The 23355-nt window shown below is 42.7% G+C and overlaps 1 pseudogene; it reads right to left on the bottom strand.

The window, feature by feature from the left end:
- Window positions 1–1367: 1367 nt before the first annotated feature.
- Window positions 1368–2022, bottom strand: LOC143349167 (uncharacterized; annotated as a pseudogene).
- Window positions 2023–23355: the final 21333 nt, after the last annotated feature.

Genomic DNA, 23355 nt, shown 5'->3' with positions numbered 1-23355 from the left:
CATCCGGTGTGCCGATTGAGGTTATACACAGCACATTTGTTTTTTGATTCTTTGCACCTCGAACCATGAAAATAAATTGCAACTGCTTCATTTTTTTTCTGTTGTGAATTCCAACGAGAATGTTGTTTTATAATGCTTTATTTAATGTGTAGGTTATTGGTGAATAATAAGTAGAATTGTTTTTCTGTAATAACAAAGAAACAACATTCAATGCTCTTATTTACCTCGTTGTTTCTTGATTAATTTTCTTATTTGTAATCCGTTATGATTCTCTTGTAGTTGCTATGTCTTTTCACTTTGGCTTATTTTGTCGTACTAACGCCACCTGTCTATACATTAAATTAACTATCTAACTTATTGACCTATTTACGCGCTAAATTCAATATAACTAAGGATGCTTTCCTTACATACATACATAGCCCAGTCTCCGTAGGTTTTTAAAGGGCAATAATTAAAAATAAAATTCTATTACATGAGTGGCAGTTAATTTAATGTATTCCAGTAATGAATTCAGTAGGGAATAAAAAAAGGCAAGACGAATGTGGACGTTTTAATATAGGGCGTGTGGTAATGTTACAAATAAATAACGATTTTTTACGTCCTAATGGAAGAAGGGAAATTGAGATCCATCAGATTTCCATTGAACGGTGGTAACGTGCACGTTATTATTTTTCCAATATTTCAATTATTTTGTTATGTAAAGTTAAGTCAAAAACATATATAACATTTGATTCTGTGTAACAAATTGATACGGTTATTGAAAAACATAGCGGGAAAAGTCAGTAGTAATCTATTTCTGTAGCAATTCATTTTTCTATTTAAATCATATCTTTACAAAATATTTGTTACCGAAGATTGTTACAGCGTGTGCACGGTACTGACTAAGAGTGGTTTTTCATTTTAATTAATCCTTAATTAACCCTTTACGAGTGGGACTGCTTTGAACAACATTATTGTAAAATATTTGTGGAATACGTTTTTAATGTGGGGTAACTATTTAGAAAAGGGAGGGTCTCACCGATTTCGATGATTTTTTAATATGTTGTAGAAATTAACATTTTGAACAACTTTCTCCTATACATATAACCACCACTCGGCCTTAGTTTCCGAGATTTTTCTTCATAAAGAGCGCTGCTACCTCAGCGTCGAATCGCCGATTGTTTATTGTTTCTATACATATATAGAGTCGGCCGGCACTGGATGCATATAGCGGGTGTGCTTAAAATCTCGATTTGTGTAGCCGGACGCCTAATGGCGGCAAGTATAAAAAAATCTAACCCAACCCTTATTTAAACCTAACTATTCTACTTGTCAGTACCTAATATAATGGATTAGGTCTGGCTTAGATTTCCTTATATCGCCCACGCATTCATTTTCTATTTCAATTTTCTTTATTGATATTATCAGAAGTGGGAAACAATTTCGGCCATTATTTCGAAAAATTTCATTATTCGATTATAAAAATCATATTGTCGACGAAAGAAGAATTCAACTAAATAGCCTACATAATGTATTTGGCGAGTTCCATATTTCGGAATATTCGCCCTTTCTTCTCGCCATACACATTCGATGTTCTGCATACGTGTATTTGTCTCCAGATCTACAAAGTTGATTTTGTGGTTGACTCTCAAGTGCCTAAAACCTTCTTTATTGAGACAATCGTACGCTTTCCAGCAATCGCTTATAATCGTAGTATCAGGTTTGATCCAATTTCACATCGCTTCGATTAATGTCTCGGATGATCGATCTGGAACTGGAATAATAATAATAATATACGTTTGCTTGAACGTTCAATTCCTCCGAAAATCCACTGGCCAGTTAAAAGTCTTCCCTTATTAAATTTCCATTTACCAATCTTGGCCTCATCCACTTCAACAATTCCATTTTCACCTCCTATTGGAACAGAATGTTTTTCTGTCCATAAAAGATATAATTGGCGGCAAAAGCTGGCCCAATCAACTGCCGTTGTCGACGATATTTCCAGCTCATTTTGGAAAATTTTTTTTTTGGTGGTTTCATCATTAAATGGTAACCGACAAAGTGACAAATATCTTGTATAGAAGTATGCATATTATTAAACCACGTATTTTGGAGAGCATTAATTTTTGACTTGCAATATATTCTCACTCGTTTTTTATTTCGATTTTTTTAAATATAGCTTGCGTAGCGATTGAATTTGCGATTAAATTTCATTGCTTCTGTACTTTTACGCTTACTACAATACATCTCACCATGAATCACTCTTTGTTCTATTAAAAAATCAATTAGTGTATCATAATTATTGCATGTATAATACTTAAATATTCATACAACTTCATTTCGAAACCTTTGACAGCAATGCGTTTAAAGCGATATTGTTAAAGTACTAAGGGACTTTAACGTGGGTCCGGATGAGGAAACAGACAGGGAGAGAAATTGTTACAAGTTTTTCAATAACGTTTTTATTTTACAAAAATAGAACTAAACTTATCACAACATTAGAACAAAAAAAACTAGAAACTAAAAGAAAAAACTGACGACGGCTCCTATTGCGGCCTCGTCTCCTCTTTCTTTGTCTCCTGTTTAATTTTCTACTGCGGAGGCTTTCTGAAACAAAAGAATCCGCCTAATAAATACATTTGCGGACAAGTCAACAATCGCGCTCTCGTCAGCTGTTTCTCGCGCTCCAGCGACAGTCTGGTGTGCTTGGAGGGGAGAGCTGGCTGGCTATCTAGCGCTCTAGCTAGTGGACTGTATTCTTCTCTTTCTGGTCGATGAGATTCTCTTTCTACGATCTCACCGACGCGCACAACCGGGTAGACGAGCTTTTCTCCGTTCTACCGGGTTCTCTTTGCAATGCCACGGACGGGAAACCAAATGGAGGTTGTAAGGCTCCAAGAGGCTATATCCCGCGAGCACGCTCCCCGTGCGGGTGGCGTTTCTACACCACCCACGCAAGAGGACGTCTTGTCCTAGTTCGGCTCCCTCGTCAGCTGCTCCTCAGGAGCGACCTGCGGTCTGCACACGTGGTTGCCAAGCCGGCGATTCCTTCATCAAAGGAACGCCCGGCAGCCAGCCGTGGCTACCTCGACGGAGGCTCCTGTCCCGAGGAACTGGCCTGCGGCTCACCGATTCAGGACTCAATCCCCTGCAATTCCAACCACCCTACGTTCACAGCCCAGTGTGGTCGACTCACAGCTGGTAGTGGGTGTAGCGATGGAAGGAAGGCTCTTCGAACCCTTTGCTCCACCGTACGCTTAGGCCCTACTTATTGTCCCCTCACGACGGTATATTGGAGCGGGTTCTCCGACGCCCGATGCACGGAGAGCACCACGAAGTGATATTCTTTCTGAATATCTATCTTCCGGTTGCTCCTACGCCGTATAGCTCTAATCTTGGTCGGTGAAACTTTCCACCCCACCGGTCGGTGTACTCTCACTGGTACACAGGACGGGTGGTTCCAGTGGGTTTCGTATGACCTCTAGAAACGGTGAACTACCACTAGGTGATACCTGTATGTCGGTATCAGCCCTCCAGTAGCTCTAACCGGATAATTGGAAGAAGACTCAAGGCGATCCACACCGAATCTCCAACGTCGCAGTCGCATCCACGAACTGCAACGTTCAATCACAATCCTGCGTCTAGGATCGCTTCACACTCGGCGTGCCTTGCGATCGCTGCAACGTCAGGCAGATTGTCCGTTTTCTGGGGAAAATCTCAAGTCGCTATGACGAGATTTTCCAATAAACTATTTGTCCGCAAACTGATTCTATTACGAGGAGAGAGATCGGCTCATCCACCTCGGAGCTCGTAGGGAAATGGGAACGCGACCGTCACAAGGTCCGCTCTCGATCGCCGACGGCTCAAGAATGAACCGTGACGATCTGCAAGCAGCGACGGCCGCGGCCGGCTCCGTCGCGCAAGCGCAGAACCGGGTAGCTACGCCTCGCGTTGCTGGCCCCGGGCTGCTACGCGCCGCGTGGTCACGGCGCGGCGCTGCCGCGTTTCGTCTATCGATCTTTTTCCGATAGATCTCTTTTCTCTCTCTTTCTCAGCGCTAACAACACATTCCTAGAATTTGCTCCAAAACTCGAGAATTTCAGTGAAGCTAGCTTGAAAAAAACACGTAAATAGCCGCGGTATACTAATCTGAACGATGGAAAATTTCCATGTCAGCACAACCATCTAGAATTACACGAATTCAATATAGATACGGGCATCGCGGCCGAGTTTCTGCGTCTCGGACTCATGCGATATTTAAACAGATATCAATGCAGAATTAGATTTAGCTTGACACATTATACATTATTTGACATTGGTTGTCATGCCGATTGATACAAACAAGAGAGAAAATCGGCGATCGTGTACTAACGCATACAGAGTCACGGACATATACAGTTACCGAAGAAAGTGTCTATACACCGCAACACGTTCAGTTTAAACAATAAAAACTTTGATTATAGAAGGCCAGTTAACTATGGAAGGGACACATGCAGTTAGGGAATTAACTCAGCTTTCAGATAGTATGAATTTTATTGTAACTTAAATAAAAATACAACAGACAAATCTCAAATGCCGAATGAAGTAAGAAAATCAGCGAGAAAAAAGTATTCATACAGAATTTTGTTTGTATGTGAATCAGTCATATTTATAGTAATTAATATTTTGTAGGATATCCGTTATTATCAATAATCGCTTGTAATCGCCTGGGCATAGATTCAGTTAAATTATTTATTACATTTCTCTCCATTTTTTGCCATTCCTCTTGCAAAGTATTTGTTAAATCATTTTTATTTGAAATTTTATATTTTTGCTAACGATGTTTCAATTCTTGCCATATATGCTCAATTGGATTTATGTCCGGTGATTGCGGAGGAGTTTCCAGAACGTGAGGGGTATTGTATAAAAGCCATTCTCTAATTAAATGAGTCTTGTGGATGGGAGCGTTATCTTGCTGAAAACAGTAATTATCAGAAAAACCTAATTTCCGTGCACTGTCTTTCAAATTTGATTTTAAAATATCTAAATATTTATATTGGTCTATTATTCCATCAATGAGATGCAAGTTTCCCAGGCCATTTGCGGCCATACAGCCCCATACCATAAGGCTACTTCCACTATGTTTGTCTGTAGGTCTAATATTTTTGGGCCTTAAAGATTCTCCCTTTCTTCTGTAAACTAATTTTCGTCCATCTGAACCCCAAGTATTAAACTTGCTCTCGTCTGAAAAAATAACTTGCTTCCAAAAATCTAACGATTTATTTATGTAAATTTTTGCGAAATTAAGTCTTTTTTCTCTATTCACCTTATTGACGTAGGGTTTTTTCCTCGCTACTCGTGCGAAATACCCTGATTCTTTAAGTTTGTTTGATATCGTTTTTGGATAAATTTTGTTACCAGTTCTTGCTTCTAATTCTGCTACGATTTTAGGTGCACTTTAAAATGGATTTTCTTTTATTTTCTTTGTAATAAATCTTTCATCCCTTTCAGTTAACTTACTCGGTCTTCCGGAACGACGCATATTTTCAATTAATCCTGTATTTTTGTACTTATTAACTATATATTGTACACTAGCATGACTCCTTTTTACCATTTCATCAATCTCGCGAAGTGATTTCCCACTTTTCTATAATTCAATTACAATTTTTCTTTCCTCTATTGTAGTTTCCTTATTTTTAGCACTCATTATGATACAAACTATGATTCTTTAACACACCACGCTAACAATTGACGAAATGCTATGAAACAAAAGAAACAGAAATAAAAGAAAGACGAGATTCTCCCAAGATTTTGAGTTTTATTGGTATATTTCGCCAATAAATATCACGTATGAATACTTTTTTTCGCTGATTTTCTTACTTCATTCAATATTTGAGATTTGTCTGTTGTATTTTTATTTAAATCATAATCAAATTCATACTATCTGTAAGCTGAATTAATTTCCCAACTGCATATGTGCCTTTCATAGCTAAGTAGCCTTCTATAATCAGAGTTATTATTGTTTAAACTGAATGTATTGCGGTGTATGGATACTTTTTTCGGTAACTGTACATATAGACAGAATTTATTGTTGTAGTAGCAATCTTTTTGTAATAAAATCTCGAAAACTAAGGCCGAGCGGCGATTAATATGTATGGGAAAAAGTTGTTCAAAATGTTGATTTCTACAACATATTAAAAAACCGTCGAAATCGGTGAGACCCTCTCTTTTCTAAATAATTACCAAAAAAATTTTCGAAGTTTGTTTTCCCTTATGGTATCTTACACCTTACATAGGTCGGAAAGTAAAAATGCTGGGCAGTCGAGACTTGGAATCGTATGCCGATTATCGCGAGTTCGTATTTCAGCTGTTTTTCTTTTACAAGAGCAAGAAGGAAAGGCTCACACTAGCGTTCTTTATCGTTTTCCCGAAATTGTGCGAAGTGCCAAGCTCACGTACAGGTGACTCGTGCGGTAGTATATGCCTGCTATCCCCACCGCTCTGTTAGATGCTAAGGAAGTTCGTCGTTACTACTGTCGATTTCGATGCACTCAATTATGCCCGATCTGGCCACACTGTCGTGGCGTGCTACCAGTGCGAGGTTATTCGGCGCGTGTGCAGTGTTGTAGCGTACCACCGCACCGAACAAAGATCGCGTTGTGCGTGCTAAATACTCTATGTGTTTCAATAATTAAAATCGTTAACCCATTGTCGGTGGTGTACCGCTTCTCATTGGGGTGACACAGCACTCTGCATTCTTGACGCTCTCCTCCCTAGGCCACAGCTTTATCGTGTGGATACAAGAGTTGGATCAACAAGTTGTCGACGTGAGGTTACAGGCGTTCCAGCCCCACGTTGGACGCCACAGATCCACGCCCCGGCAGTACTACCTGAAGCTCTTTCGCTAGGCCACCACGCTGCCCCGGAAGCGGAATAAACCAAGTAAGTCTAAAGAAATTTCTCTTTATCAATGCCGATAGAGTCACGACGTAACAGTTTTTATCATTTAACTGCTTCGCGACCACGGACGAGATATCTCGCGTGTATTATTTACCAAGATAGGAATTCTGGTTTGAAGAAAAATCAATTTACAAAACATCTTAGTAAATAGTAAATGACACATGTCGTTTTTAAGAACAGTTTCGCTTATTTTTCCTGTACTTGATGCAATTCAAAGCATGGAGTAACAGATAATGCAACATTACAATTTTGACAATGAGAAGTAGTTTCTTTGCGTAAACCATATTTTGGTAATTATTTAGAAAAGGAGTGGCGGTTCTAGCCGATTTCGATGATTTTTTGAATATGTATAGAAATCAACATTGTAAACGACTTATTCCCATACATATAATCGCCGCTCGGCCGTAGTTTCCTATATTTTCCCTCAAAAAGATCGCTGCTACTACAATGAATTCTGTCGATACGTGCGTGGCTGCGGCAGTGTATGTGTAAGCGTTAAATCACGGATTGTTTATTGTTTCTATTGGTGAATACTGTAAGGGCGCGACCGTAGTTCACAAAGCTCCGTAAGCGGAGCTTAAGCTTTACTCCAAACAAAGGTGTTTCTAAAAAGTGCAGTAATGTTTTTGTCGCTAAATAGTGTATTGGAATTCACAAATTCAACACATCAATGAATAACACTAAGTTTTTTTTATTATCATGTGTATTTATTCATTAAATGTATCATGTTTTAAAATTGGTGAGCTCAAATTTACGAATCCACATATAATGATAAATATTTGTTCATCCTTCTCAACTAAGCCTGAAGGCATTCGGTAACTTAAAACTTTAAATGTTTTGGGCCTCTGATTAGATCGTTCATTCTGCACTCGATCTTTGTTTTTTCCCCCAAGAAAGGAGGACAAATCAATTTTATGTCATTGTCTTTACACAATTTATCAACTGTAAATCCCGTATCAACCATGATAGCGTCATTTTTTTTTAAATAATTAATAATGTTACTTTGTTAAAAAATTACATTATCGGAAGTTCTACCACCATACATGTTACTTATAAAACATATAAGGCCACCAGGAGTCACTCCGGTCATGTACTCAATACTATATCTATGTTTACACTGTGAATAAGTTGATATTTGGCAACATAAATTTTTAGGTTTTTGTATAAATATTTCTGTGCAGTCTAATACAACCCTCACAACTTTGAAATTATTGAAACAAATTGGAATATTCTTAGAAATTTCATCCTTATTAGGAAAATAAATTGCTTCTTCTAAGCAGTCGTATAAAATGTCAATGGTGTTTAAAACAATTTGTCTACAACTGGCAATTGAATATCACGTAAATAATACTTTTAGAATTGAATATGAAATATTGTGTTTTAATTTCATTAATGTCATTATAATTTTTATATAATGTTGTGGATATGCTAATTTTATTACTTCTATTATAGTATTTAAAAGTTCAAAATTTATCTCAGAAAATCTAATTAAATTTTCATCCGATGAAATAGTGTCTATAAAATCGGTTATTAACTCTTCACTTTTTACTTGCACACCAACATCTACCAATTTTCTAATACTTTCAGCTGTTTCAATATTTTCATTCTGCCTTATACTATAAATGGATGGAACAGATATATTAACATGAACATCGTTTAAGACACAATATGCTTTAATTGTCTTCTTTTCTCTTTGAAGACGACGATTTCTTCTTTCATCACTTCCTTTTTCTTTTACTGTGTCATGTGTTGTTCTTGCCTGCCCTTCCGCTAAGTTTAGATCAAACCGAGTACCCTTCGTCGTGGACCACTTCCCACTAACGGCATTAGCGGGAATTAAATTCTCCAGTGAGCAAACTGCCTCACTGGATCCCGAGAAATATGCTAACCAAGTCAAACCAATAAGCACTGTGCTTCTAGGGCTTATGAAGAAAAGTATCACGGTCCCCAACCATATTGAAACGGTCCTCATGTTAGGATTGGTGAAGAATGCAATCAGTCGGTCAAACAAACCTTTCAAAAGAGGTCTGCGTTGCAACGAACATGCACACCACTTGTCCTTATAGGACATGCTACCTTTAGTGCTAGGTCCCTTGCCACCGCAACAAGTCGAAAAGGTCCAGATGTTTCGAGAAACGTAATCTTTCCCCTCTATAAGAAAGACTGTGTTGTCACGGAAGATAGTTATATCTTCGACGGTTATTGCTTTCCTCGGCATGATGTCATCAAACGCCCTTAAGTCCCACAGACTAGCCGCAAAGGGTGTCAAACAGCTCAGACACAATGGTTGGTTGGTTGCGGATTCGAACGATTCCTCAAAAGAGAAACATCCCCTTGAACAACTAACTATAGTGCCATAGGTAGTAACATGATATGTATTATCTGAGCCCCTGAACTTTCTAAAACCTAAGCCACACATCCTAGCTGGCTGGTTGATATTAACTTTGACATTCTTAATGCAATTTGTATTGTGCAAATCGTAATCTGAACTAAGACCCTTGACACAACTGTCGCTACCGCCACCAGACAAATAGCCCCACTCTCGCCAGTGCTCTGTGTGATTACTGGGAGCTGCTTCAGTGTAATTAAAAAACTCTCCAGTATTCCTATCATGTGTATCATGCCCATGCGCAACTATACGATCCCACAATACCTTAGCATTTGCCAAAGCTGCAGTGCAATCACGCAAATTAGCAGTATCTACCGGTACTGGGCTGAATGCGGTATTCTGAGTCTTTAACAATTTCACCATTCTTTTATACTCTGATCTACAGTTGGCAATGCGCGACATTGTGTCTTTAATTTCCATTATGTTGTTCTCACAAATGCGCCTAATTTCTTCCAATCTTTTAGCTTCCATCGCCGGAATTTTGCAAAAGTCAAATGCTTTTGCAAATTCTGTCCACTTGAGCAGCATTTCCGTCAACCTAGCATACGTAACCAAATCAACAGCTTTCTCCCTTTTAGCCTCGACATGTGTTAAAGAGGTCGCCTGTCTCAGTTGCTTAAGCAGCGGATTATTTGCATTCAGTCCAACACCGTCTAAGGAGCACAACGCTTTAACCGAGGGTGTAACGGCTCCCCCAGTTACGTCGACCAACAAGAACAAACACACCAACCCAATCAAACTACTAGCCTTTTCGGTGATGAGTTGCACCATTGTCTTCTCCTTCTTGACAGCCCTCTTCTTACAGCAAAGGATTGGCGGCGGTGCATTCCCTGCCCTTGCTAACATTTGCCGTTGCTCAACAACTTGGCGGCGAGCAGTCGCCGCCAATTCTTTCAGCTTATCGGCATCAGCCTGCATCTCTGCTGCCACTTCCACCGCGCTTGCGTGGGCGCGAATGGCCTTCCTTTCCTGGTTCGCCAAAGCACTCGTCCTAATCGTATCGCAATAACTATATGTTGTTAGAGACTATTGACTATCTATATCTATAATTGATAATACGGTGTTTAATGCTAGTTATGAAAGTGGTCCAAGTCATATATTTCTTGTTTCGAGATATTTAATGAATTGCATTTAAATAAGTTAAGAAATATTTTTATTTTATGCAACATTTTAATTTAGAATTTTGTGTGAATTTCATTAGAAAATGTTGTTTTTAAAATTGGAATTGACTTGGACCATTTTTAAAATTAACTGAATGTCATATGTTTAAATATCGCGTGAGTCCGAGACGGAGAAACTCGGCCGCGATGCCCGTATCTATATTGAATTCGCGTAATTCTAGATGGTTGTGCTGACGTGGAAATTTTCCATCGTTCAGTTTCGTATACCGCGGCTATTTACGTGTTTTTTCCAGTTAGCTTCACGGGAATTCTCGAGTTTTGAGAGAAATTCTAGGAATTGTGTTGCTAGCGACGAGAAAGAGAGAGAAACGAGATCTATCGAAGAAAGATCGATAGACGAAACGCGGCAGCGCCGCGCCGTGGCCACGCAGCGAGGAGCTGCCCGGGGCCCAGCAGCGCGATGCATCGCTAACCAGTGCTGCGCCTGCGCGACGGAGCCAGCCGGGGCCGTGGCTGCTTGCAGATCGTCACGCTTCAGTACTGAGCCGTCAGTGATCCAGAGCAGATCTATTTACGATCTCGCTCCGGTTTGCAATCGAAGCTCAGAAGAGTGTGAGCTAAGCTCGCTCTTAAGTAGAGATAGCAAGTGGACAGCGATCACCCGCGCGCGCCGTCGTCAACGTACATGCGACGGCGTGGCGCGAGCGAGGGCAGCTGATGACCTGTATGGAGCATACCGCGTGTCGCGGGTTGCTCTGCAGGTCGCCATCAAACGGGCCAAGACCCGGGCATGGAAGGAGCTCCTCCAGACCCTTGATGACGATCCATGGGGGCGCCCATATAAGGTGGTGCTGAATAAGCTCCGCCCGTGGGCGCCCCCCGTCACCGAGGGTCTTGACCCCCGGCTGCTGGAGGACGTGGTCAATACACTCTTCCCAATTGGGGAGAGGGGACCGCGTCCTCCGGCGGCGGCGGCTGTCCCAGTGGAGTGGACGGCCGAGCTGGGGGTCACGCAGGAGGAGCTGGCAGCGGCCATCAGACGGCTCGGGGTTCGTAACACGGCCCCGGGTCCGGATGGTGTGCCCGGCCGGGTTTGGGTCTTGACCCAGGGCGTCCTTGGGGCCGACCTAAGGCGGTTGTTCGACCGCTGCCTGAGGGACGGGCGATTCCCCCCCAGTTGGAAGGTGGCGAGGATGGTCCTCCTCCGGAAGGAGGGTCGGCCCGCGGAGTCTCCCTCCGCATACCGGCCCATTTGTCTCCTCGACGAGGTGGGCAAGCTCTTCGAGCGTGTGATTGCTGCCCGCCTCGTCGAGCACCTGTCGCGGGGTGATCCCGGTCTGGCCGACTGCCAGTTCGGTTTCCGGGGGGGCCGATCGACTATCGACGCGATAGGTCGTGTGAGGGCCCTCTCGGGGGCGGCCGTCTCCCGGGGAGGGGTGGCATTGGCAGTATCCTTGGATATTGCCAATGCCTTTAACACCCTCCCCTGGGAAGAGATAAGGAGGGGACTCGAATATCATCGAGTCCCCCCTTGTCTCAGGGCGGTCGTCGGGGATTATCTCCGCGGCAGGTGGATCGAGTATCCGGGCCGGGATGGTGATATGCGGAGGGAGGTGTACTGCGGTGTTCCGCAGGGGTCGGTCCTCGGGCCACTCCTGTGGAACATCGCGTACGACTCGGTGTTGCGGGCCGGCCTCCCCGACGGCGTCAGCACGGTGTGTTATGCGGATGACACACTGGTGCTGGCCGTCGGGGCGCACTGGGGGAGGGCCATGCGTCGCGCGGAGGAGGGGTCGCAACGCGTCGTCGACCGGATCAGGGGGATGGGGATGACGGTGGCGGTCCATAAGACCGAGGTGATTGCGTTTCATTCACCTCGGCAGGATCCGCCACCCCCTCTGATCCGGGTGGGTGGGGCTGACATCGAGGTGAAGCCCCAGATCAGGTATCTAGGGCTGATCCTCGATAGCCACTGGCGTTTCGAGGAGCATTTCCGCTGCCTGGTCCCCCGGTTGGAAAGGATGGTTGCGGCTCTGGGCCGGATCCTGCCCAACCTGGGGGGCCCGGCGGGCCGAGTTCGTCGCCTCTATGTGGCAATGGTCCAGTCGGTGGCCCTATACGGGGCCCCCGTCTGGGCGGACGACCTGGCTGCCTCCCGGCGCAGCATGACTATGCTGCGTCGGGTGCAGAGGCGCATGGCGCTCAGGGTCGTCCGCGGGTATCGGACCATGTCACATGAGGCGGCGACGGTTTTAGCGGGGATGCCGCCCATGGACCTGCTCGCGCGGTCGCACGCGGTGATGTACCGGCACCGCGTCGACCGAAGCGGGGGTGGGGGCGGTCCCGGGCGGGCAGGAACCTGCGTGGGGCGATTTGAAGCGCCAGGCCCGGCAGTCCGTGTTGCTCGCGTGGCAGGAGCGGCTGGCTCTGCCAACCGCGGGGCACCGGACTGTCGAGGCTGTTCGGCCACTCCTGAAGGAGTGGCTGGACAGAGGTCATGGCAGCCTCACCTACCGGCTGGCACAGGTATTTTCCGGGCATGGCAGCTTCGGAAGATACCTGTGCCGGATAGGGAAGGAGCCGACGGCGCGTTGCTGCCACTGCGACGCTGAGCAGGACACGGCTGATCATACCCTGGAGGTATGCCCCGCGTGGGAGGGGGAGCGCCGTGTCCTGGTCGGCGTCGTCGGGCGGGATGTCTCGCTGCCGGGCGTGGTGCGCGCCATGCTCGGCAGCGAGGAGAAGTGGAGGGCCGTGGCCTCCTTCTGCGAGAACGTAATGTTGCAGAAGGAGGCCGCGGGGAGGGAGCGCGACCTTCAGCGGCGCGCTGAAGCTCGCGCTCGTGCGGTGGCCCGAGGTCGTCGCCCGGTCGCGAGGCGTCGCGGGCGGCCGCCTCGGCGTGGCGGATGACCTAGGCTGGGAGGGGGGTCCTGAGGGGACCCTCCTCCCGCCAGGCGGCGCCGGGTCGGACCGGTTGGGGGTAGGAGTGCCTCCCCCTACCGGTCCGACGCAAGGGGAGGCACCCTCGGCGGTCTGGTGCGGCCATGAACGCCCGGCCGCCGAGGGGTGGAAACGGGGTCGCGGGCGGTTGCGAGTTGGGGCTCGCAGCCGCCACTAAGCGCGGCCCCGGGACGGATAGCGGCGGGATGGAGTGGCCCCGTCCCGCCGCTATGAGGCAGTGTGTCTACTGGGGGGACCGATTGTCCCCCCGGGGGATGGGCGCGAAAGCGCGGGCACGGGGAGGATACCGGAAGAATGCTTCGAGCGATTCCCGGTATCCTCCCAAAGCGTGCCGAAGGGTCACCGTGGTGTTTTTAGTGGGTAGGTCCCGCGCCTGTCGTTGTACGGGCGCGGGGAATCCCACACACCCCTCCCACCTCTCCCCAAGGAGGTGGGAGGGAGTCTTTCGAAGATTTTCCCCGCGACAGAAAAAAAAAAAAAAAAAAAAGTGGACAGCGATAATAATTTATTGGAAAATCTCGTCATCGTGACTTGAGATTTTCCCAGAGATAGGACAATCTGCCTGTTGTTGTAGCGATCGCACGGCACGCCGGGTGTGAAGCGATCGTAGACGCAGGAGTGTGATTGAACGTTGCCGGTCGTGGATGCGACTGCGACGTTGGAGACTCGGTGTCGATCGCCTTGAGTCTTCTTCCAATTATCCGGTTAGAGCTACTGGAAGGCTGATACTGATATACTAGTATCGCCTGGTGGTAGTTCACCGTTGGTAGAAGTCGTACGAAACCCACTGGAGCCACCCGTCCTGTGTACCGTAGAGAGTACACCGACCGGTGGGGTGGAAAGTTTCACCGACCAGTCTGGAGCTATACGGCGTAGGAGCAACCGGAAGGTAGATATTCAGGAAGGATATCACCTCGTGGTGCTCTCCGTGCATCGGGCTTCTGAGAACCCGTTCCAATATACCGTCGTGAGGGGACAATAAGTAGAGCCTAAGCGTACGGTGGAGCAAAGGGTTCGAAGAGCCTTCCTCCCACCTCTACACCTACTACCAGCTGTGACTCGACCACACTGGGCTGTAAAAGTAGGGTGGATAGGTTAGCAGGGGAATTTCGTCCTAATCTGGCGAGCCGCAGGCCAGTTCCTCGGACTATAGGAGCCGCCGTCGAGGTCGCTACGGCTGGCTGTCGGGCATTCCTGGTTGAAAGGAATCGCTGGCTAGGCAGCTGCGTAGGCAGGCCGCAGGTCGCTCCTGAGGAGCAGCTGACAAGGGAGCCGAACCAGGACAAGACGTCCTCTTGCGTAGGTGGTGTCCAGACGCCACTCGCACGGTGAGCGTGCTCGCGGGATATAGCCTCTTGGAGCCTTACAACCTCCATTTGGTTTCCCGTCCGTGGCATTGCGAGAGTGAACCCGGTAGATCGGAGGAGATCTTTATCTACCCGGTTGTGCACGTCGGTGAGATCGTAAGAAACGAATCTCATCGACCAGAAAGAATATACAGTCCACTGGTCAGAGCGCTAAATTGCCAGCCAGCTCTCCCCTCCAAACACACTAGACTGTCGCTGGAGCGCGAGATAAGCAGCTGACGCGCGCGTTAACGTGTAAGCTGTCCGCAAAATATTCATACTTTGCTGTACAATTGTGTTACAGAAGGCCTCCACCCAGATAAATCAATTGGGAGAGAAAAGAGGAAACCGGCCGAAAATACCGAGCCGGGTATTCCATAACTTTTTTCGTTTTCCATTATATTTATTTTCACATTTTTAATTTTGTAACAGATTATATTTTGTAAAATAAATTTAATTTTTTGTAAAAGTTGTAACTGTTTCTCTACCTGTCTGTTCCCTCATCCGGACCCACGTTAAAGTCCCTTAGTACTTTAACATCATATAAATTAGTTAAACCAATAAAAAACTACAAGTTTTCTTAGAAACAATAATTTTGATAAAATAATTCATGAACATTTATTAATTATTTTTAAAAGGTAATCCATTTTTATCATTTTAGGCTTTTATCACTATGAGTTTTTAAGATTGTTAAAATGTTCCTGAAAAACTGGAGAAAAACTGTATGGAAATAAACACATAACATCTTTATGTTTTTCTTCTGTTGCTGCTTTAGTGGTGGTGTAGAATGAAAGTAATTTAATATTTCCGTATATTTTTGGTCTTTCTCTTTTAGGCGAAAGATTCAACATGTTGTGGGCTTTATTTAAATTTTTTCTTCAGTTATAAATGCGAGAGGCTATTATATTTCTTTTCTTTTCTACTTTTTCATTTTTGCATTATTCTTTAAATATATATATACATACACATACAAAACTAATCAAACACGTGTTGCTTATTCGAACCCGAATTCGAAGCTGACGCTTACAGACAAATATTTCAGAAGTGGGATTCTGGGCACCAACGGTTTCATTCTTTGTTGTATTCTCGGGCTTATCCACTTTACCTATTGAGACTGTTTCTCTCTTTTCTTTTCTTTCCTTTCCTTTCTGTTCTTGCGCGGGATTGGCTCTTCAGGAATAGGCTTAATGCCCTTCCTTTTGGCTCCTCTATCCGTTTTACTCTTATCATGAGAGCTCTTTTCCTGCCTAGGTATACGGTTGAAAGTCATTCCTCCGAATTCGAACGTTTCCTCATCTCATCAAAGGTTAACACATTGCATAATCGCACCGCCCTATCGCCGTTTTTGGCGTTGACCACGTTCATCGGCAACACGTCCAGGTAAGACGTCCTTAAAAAAAGTCATTAACATCGACCTTGATTCTGGTCTCTGGCAAAATCGCCATCCTGCCATCACCCACGAACTTGTATCCCCTGGAGAGATCTTCTCCTATGCTTTTAACTTTCGTGTCAATATTATATAAGTGTTTTTCATCACTTCCATGTACGCTATAAAAGTTCGCTCGTACGACCCGGTTGCCCTTCTCCCGCCAACAATAGACAGTCGAGAGATATATCTTGTCGAACTGCGCCATTCCGAAGAATAACTATATCACCAAGCTTAGGTTTTTTTAGTTTTGTATGTATATATATATATTCGGCCACCCCTGGGAAAAATTTTAATGAGGGATTTTAGAGGCCAAAATAAGACGAAAATCAAGAATACCAATTTGTCGATGGAGGCTTCGTTAAAAAATTATTGTTAGAATCTGAGGGTTCTAACCGGGGTCTGAACGAGGGAAATAGCAGGGAAAGTTAATTGATAAGTTTTATTATTTATTTTTTCGCTTGTCGCGCTGCGACAAGCCGTTTATTAAAAAAAAATAAAAACTTTTTGAAAAATACAAAAATAAAAAATAAAAAAATATAAAAAAATATAAAAAAATATAAATATATTTTTTCTATGGCCGGAGGGGTGGCCTCACCGACGTTGCCCCGGGTTTGCTGGACATTCTACGAGTGCTTCATTTTACGAATATCTAAATGAGGACTCAAGTATTTTCAACCGGGAGGTGGCTCTTATATTATGTTGGGTAACTTAAAATATGTTCTTTTACAGCTTTTATCTTAATTTCATCTGTTTTTCGCGAAAATCCAGGCATCTTCCCACGACGATTAGTTCCAGGTGTTTTAGCATTCAGAGCGCGAGTTGACCGTGCTACAGAAATTAAAAATGTATCTAAAAAAAACTTTCTGCAGACCGACACTTTTGAATTATTATTTCTTGACAGAAAATGTTTGTAACTGCATTTCCTCATAGGTCTTTAAAAAGTTCTAGACCTCCTTTGCTTTATTAATCGTTGATGAACTGTAGTACATAGATATAGATTCTGAGTTTCAAAATCTCTTAGTTTCCAGACATGATCAAAAATAGATTTTCTTTCATTATATTCTAGGCGATCTAAACATTTTTTTCAGCAAAAGCAATCTTTATTGCTTGATTATCAATTTGTCGGATTATTGTATAGTTCAGACTCGAGTTGGGACTCGAGGCTGCTCGTGTTGTGTCTCTCGCACAGGAATGCGCTGACCTTGCGTCTAGGCGCGAAGTCGCTGCGGCCGTATGCGCGGTATCGCTCCGATATGACTTGGCTCGCTTAAGATATTACGCCTGAATAATACAATACAGTGCCTATCATAAATATACCAACCACTTAACATGTAAGGAATTTAATCTTTTGGAAATTAATTGAAATAGAATAGTAGTAAATGACGGAAATATTGTTTAATCAATGTTTCATAAGTATACCAACTGTAAAGGAAACTCATTTTATTTTAAATTTTATGTACGAGAACAAAAATTTAATAATTTATAACATTCCCACCACTATGAATTACATGAAAAATTCGATTTTACATACTTATAATAAAGCTTTTTATAATATTTTTATCTATATTATTTCAGGTTTCATATTTGTGTAATCCATACTGTTTCGAGAAATATTTTACTTTCTTTCGTATGTTGGAAGTTTCGTCTCCGACGGTTCTGGGGTAGTGCCGTGGGGTTCATCACAGTCCTCTTACCAAAAGGCAAAGCCTTTCCTGCTACACGGCCAGATCCTTCTAGAAAACCCTTATCGCTTTCCACGTGCCACGCAGCACCATGGCTTCGGTTCATCGGCCACGCACACGGTACCTTTGATGATCGGCGATCGGGCGGGCTCTCTATCGCCGACCCATAAACGAAACATCCGGTTAAATACCGGACCCAAACAGGGAGACGGGCAGTCTTGTACACCAGACCACAGGGTCACATTGTCATCCCGGACATACATGGTAAACCTATACCAGTTTGTACGAAAATTCTAATAAACGATCCAATAAATGTAATTCGGAGTTACCTCGACGACAGGCACTGCCGAAAATTGCGTCTCCACTGTGTCGGCATTTGTCATCTAGCACGGCCGATCGGCACCCTAAGTACTTCTCGGCAAAGCCAAACACTCTAAAGAGCTGCATCGTCTCGGATAGCATGGCATGAAAAGCCGAACGGCACGATGTCGGTAACCATCAAAAGAGATTATGCCAAGACCGGCAATTAACTTTTGTTGCTTCTGTATTCCTAAAAAACAAACAAAACAAATGCAGAGTGCATAACTCAAGTAGTCTGTTAATTCATGTAAATTTCGTTCCAAAACCATCATGGAGATACAAAGATACAATTTTATTAGAAAAATGAAGGTGATCTTAATTCTTTATTGAATAAAAAACTTTTTGCCAATTTTTTCGTTTACCATTTCTTGTCACATAATTACCGAGTAACTTTTATTGGAAAATTTTGTTGTCAGTTTATCAAGAATGCTTGAAAAAATCGAATTAACCACTCGAGTACGTAGAATATAGGGTTAAAGAATAAAAAATTAACACTTGTTTCAATTGCTTCATTAAATATATTTTTTAAATCAATTATACATATATTATGTTATGCCTACATCTGAATCAGCGTCAGTATTCGTATCTGATTGAAGACGCGATTCATCTATTATTATACAGGGTGAGGCATATGAACTGGTCCCCATCATTTTCCAGCCCTTTTCGATGAACTGACAAAAAAATGTTTCCTATTGAAGCTAATCAGTATCTAACCGATAAGAACTTGCAGTTGCTTAAATTCAAAAACAAATTAATTTCTGACCTGACCAAATTATGCCCTGATCATAGTCTAAGGACCTTAGCTACTCGTACTTTTGTCAATTCCCTTGTGTCGGAAGCTGAAACATGTAAACATTGACACCTATTCGAGTTATCGACCTCGCTATATCGTAATTTTTAAGGGAGATTCTAGAGGCCTTAATAAGACGAAAATCAAGAATATCTATTGCTTGACTGAAGCTTCCTTAAAAAATTATTAAAAAATTAAATCAAAACATTTCAGATCGTTCTAAGAAAATTATTTTCGGTTGCAGGAGTCGATTACAATCTTTTTTGGTCATTACACATACCCCCGAGATCCTACGCATATTCAAGAGAAAAAATTCCTTAACGAAAATCTCTAATGTGAAGCCAGTAATGCTTCCCTGTAATTTCATGCATGCGTGTCTTTAAAACGTCATAACTCCTGAACGGATTGGACGATTTTAATTTTTCAAATTGCAAACTACGCGTATTTTAATGAAAAATATGTGAAAATTCCAAAAATATTCGAAAAGTTATTCCTTAACTCCGCAAAATGAGAAAAACCCCATAAAAATGGTCCAATTTTCAAATGTTCATAACTCCTACAATAGTGAATATATTTCATTGAAATTTTTTTCTGATGTAGAGCCCATGGGTATCTACAAAAAAAAGTATTAGACAACTTTTCTGTAGGGAGTGAAACAAAATTATTAAATATAAAAACGAATTTTTAAGAAAAATGAACAAGGGTAGGTGCCTAAATTTTTCGGTGAAATTGAAAAGTTTCAAATCGTTCTGAAAAAATGATTTTCGGTTGCAGGGGTTAATTAAAATCATTTTTTGTGAATAGACATTGTCGCGTTGCGAGCCCTCCGTTATGACCGCCAACCAACAAAAATCCCAAACTCGGAAATAGCCTTTTACAACCTTCATATACCAAAATTTGTTCGTTCCTACCATCGTATCAGATGTTAAGCAGTTGCGCGTCAAGCCCGTTACGAGCATTTTTTCCAGCAGTTAGGATACAATAGCACTTCCGCGGGACCATCGACACATCCCAAAACCGAAATTTTTGGTAACACCCAGTAGTATGTATAGGGGGATTCTAACCCATGGGGCAATTGGGGGGGGGAACGTTGGCGTGGGGGGGGGGGGGACTAGGGGCGGAATCCGCACGCCGGGGGGCCGGAGGGGGGTAGATAATTATTACCTACGGTGGGTAATTAGTATCTATGGTTGGTAATTAGTATCTACGATCGGTAATTGGTATTAACGGTTGGTAATTGCCAGAGGTGCGTTGCAGTCGAGAATCAACCTGGTTTCGGTCAATATTTTAGAGGATAACACCGATTAGGTATGGGTTAGGTCTGAGAGAAAGAGGAAGATGGGTAAGTAAATGGAGAAATAATAGGAATCCTACTTATATATGTCAGTTTTTTCAAGCGTTCCGATTTGACATCGCACAGTATCGCGCGACTACGCGTAATTTGACTCCTCTGGAGCAGCCGTGCCGGATAGTGTTATTTGACGACGCGAAGATGCACGAACGAAATACAAAACTTTGGAAACGTCGAATCTTAAAATTATGTGAGGAGAGAAGGAGGAGGATAGGATGGGTAAATAAAAATGGAGAAAAGAGTATATGTTTTAAGAAATATATATATTGTTACAAAAAAAACAAAAAAATTAAATATAATGTAAATATAATAATATACGAGCGCGCCGTACAGTTTAACATTTGCTGCGAGCAGCATCGACAATATCGTTCATGGCACATGCCAACAGTTTGCCAGCATCGAAATATAAAAGCTGCGAATACATGTGGTCGACACAATGCTCGAGATTAAATAAAAACCTCATAGTTTCTAATTTGAAATATAAAGACTTATTATGTAGTGACATCTTCATAATTCGCGAATTATACATTATACGAAAATCTACCACCAATTCACCAATCCATAGCGGTGCCGATCCATAAAATTCTGTATTTCTTTCGATGTCTGCACGTTTTTCCATTAGCGTTTTCCATGTTGGAAGATGCAACAACAATTGATTTCCGCGATTGTCGCCAAGAACAATTTCCACCAGTGGTATAGATTGCATGCTGATTCCAATTTCCAGATATTTATACGATCCAGGCGTTGGCGCATATCTTCTAACCATGATACGTGATGGTTGACGCCATCTAAGAGTCCGATCATGAAAATTACCGTTTATCAGGAAAACACTAATAAATAATGATGATAACGTATAAAAATGAAATCTTACGTGGTAGTCCTTAGGATAGCTCCGCCAATACAATTGCAACGCATTCGTCACAATTGATGACCCGCTGGATTTCGACGATGCTCCTCCTACAATAGCAGCACTTTCCCCCTATTAATTCAATCACCGGTTTGTGGAGGTATAAGCGCTCCTCGGTATTCGGGATGAACTCCGCACAGGTACCGCATATCTCGTACTCGTCGTCCAAGGTGTTGTAGAATGTCATTTTGACACAAGTCGTTCTATTGAAGTGGCATCGTATTTTTCGTAACTGTCGACTCTTCTGGCTGTAGGCGAGTTGTTTGTAATCAATGCACATGGTGGTTTTTTTTAGAGAATATGAGGATCGTTTCTGCAGTCGTTCCCTTTTTATATGGGGTGCTTTCCCCTCCTTAACAACATCATGCCGTTGTAACACGGTGATGACATCTTCCTCTGTCTCTCCTCATTAATTTCTATCGACACAGCATAATTCCTTCTGTGATTCTCAACTGCGACGCGTTTGACTTCCACAGGTATCATATTTCATTCTTGTGTTATTCACACTGCTTCATGATCGAACTCTTAGATCGTTTCAACTATTACATATCATGGTTAGAAGATATGCGCTAATGCCTGGATCGTATAAATATCTGGAAATTGGAATCAGCATGGAATCTATACCACTGGTGGAAATTGTTCTTGGCGACAATCGTGGGAATCAATTGTTGTTGCATCTTCCAACATGGAAAACGCTAATGGAAAAACGTGCAGACATCGAAAGAAATGCAGAATTTTATGGATCGGCACCGCTATGGATTGGTGAATTGGTGGTAGATTTTTGTATAATATATAATTCGCGAATTATGAAGGTGTCACTACATAATATGTCTTTATATTTCAAATTAGAAACTATGAGGTTTTTATTTAATCTTGAGTATTGTGTCGACCACATGTATTCGCAGCTTCTCGAAAATACACATCTTGTCCACAAGAAAATTTTCAAATTTTTGACACCGTGTTACAACGGCATGATGTCATTTGTGAAACTACAGCAAGCTTTGCAAAGTAGGATACCTTTGTTCTTCATGTTCTTCGAAATCTTCGCTGACCATCCCAATTCTTCCATGCATGTGTCATTGGCTGAGCCGAGCCAGTTCCCCTTCTTCTTTAGACCCATCATTCGACTAGTCCATATGACTTTAACATGTAGGATACCACTTTTGAATGTGTATGGTACCACTTTTATTTCATTCGTGCGTTACTCACACTGCTTCATGATCGAACTCTTAAATCCATTCAACTATTACGTATCATGGTTAGAAGATATGCGCTAACGCCTGGATCGTATAAATATCTGGAAATTGGAATCAGCATGGAATCTATACCACAGGTGGAAATTGTTCTTGGCGACAATCGTGGGAATCAATTGTTGTTGCATCTTCCAACATGGAAAACGCTAATGGAAAAACGTGCAGACATCGAAAGAAATGCAGAATTTTATGGATCGGCACCGCTATGGATTGGTGAATTGGTGGTAGATTTTTGTATAATGTATAATTCGCGAATTATGAAGATGTCACTACATAATAAGTCTTTATATTTCAAATTAGAAACTATGAGGTTTTTATTTAATCTTGAGCATTGTGTCGACCACATGTATTTGCAGCTTTTCGAAAATACGCATCTTGTCCATAGGAAATTTTCAAATCTTGTCACCGTGTTACAACGACATGATGTCGTTGGTGAAACTGTAGATCCGTATCACATCGCTAAAATTATACGCGACAGCGAATATTTCGATGATGAATCGCTTGTCGATTGCGAACTGTTGGCATGTGTCATGAACGATATTGTCGACGCTGCTCGCAGCAAATGTTAAATTGTACGGCGCGCTGGTATATTATTATATTTACATTATATTTAATTTTTTTGGTTTTTTTTGTAACAATATATATATTTCTTAAAACATATATTCTTTTCTCCATTTTTATTTACCCATCCTATCCTCCTCCTTCTCTCCTCACATAATTTTAAGATTCGACGTTTCCAAAGTATTGTATTTCGTTCGTGCATTCTTCGCGTCGTCAAATAACACTATCCCGCACGGCTGCTCCAGAGGAGCCAAATTACGCGTAATCGCGCGATACGCTGCGATGTT

The sequence above is a fragment of the Colletes latitarsis genome, chromosome 12, assembly GCF_051014445.1.
Source record: "Colletes latitarsis isolate SP2378_abdomen chromosome 12, iyColLati1, whole genome shotgun sequence".
Lineage (NCBI taxonomy): Eukaryota > Metazoa > Arthropoda > Insecta > Hymenoptera > Colletidae > Colletes > Colletes latitarsis.
The sequence above is the reverse complement of the archived record's forward strand: the minus strand, read 5'-3'. Positions and strand labels throughout refer to the sequence as shown.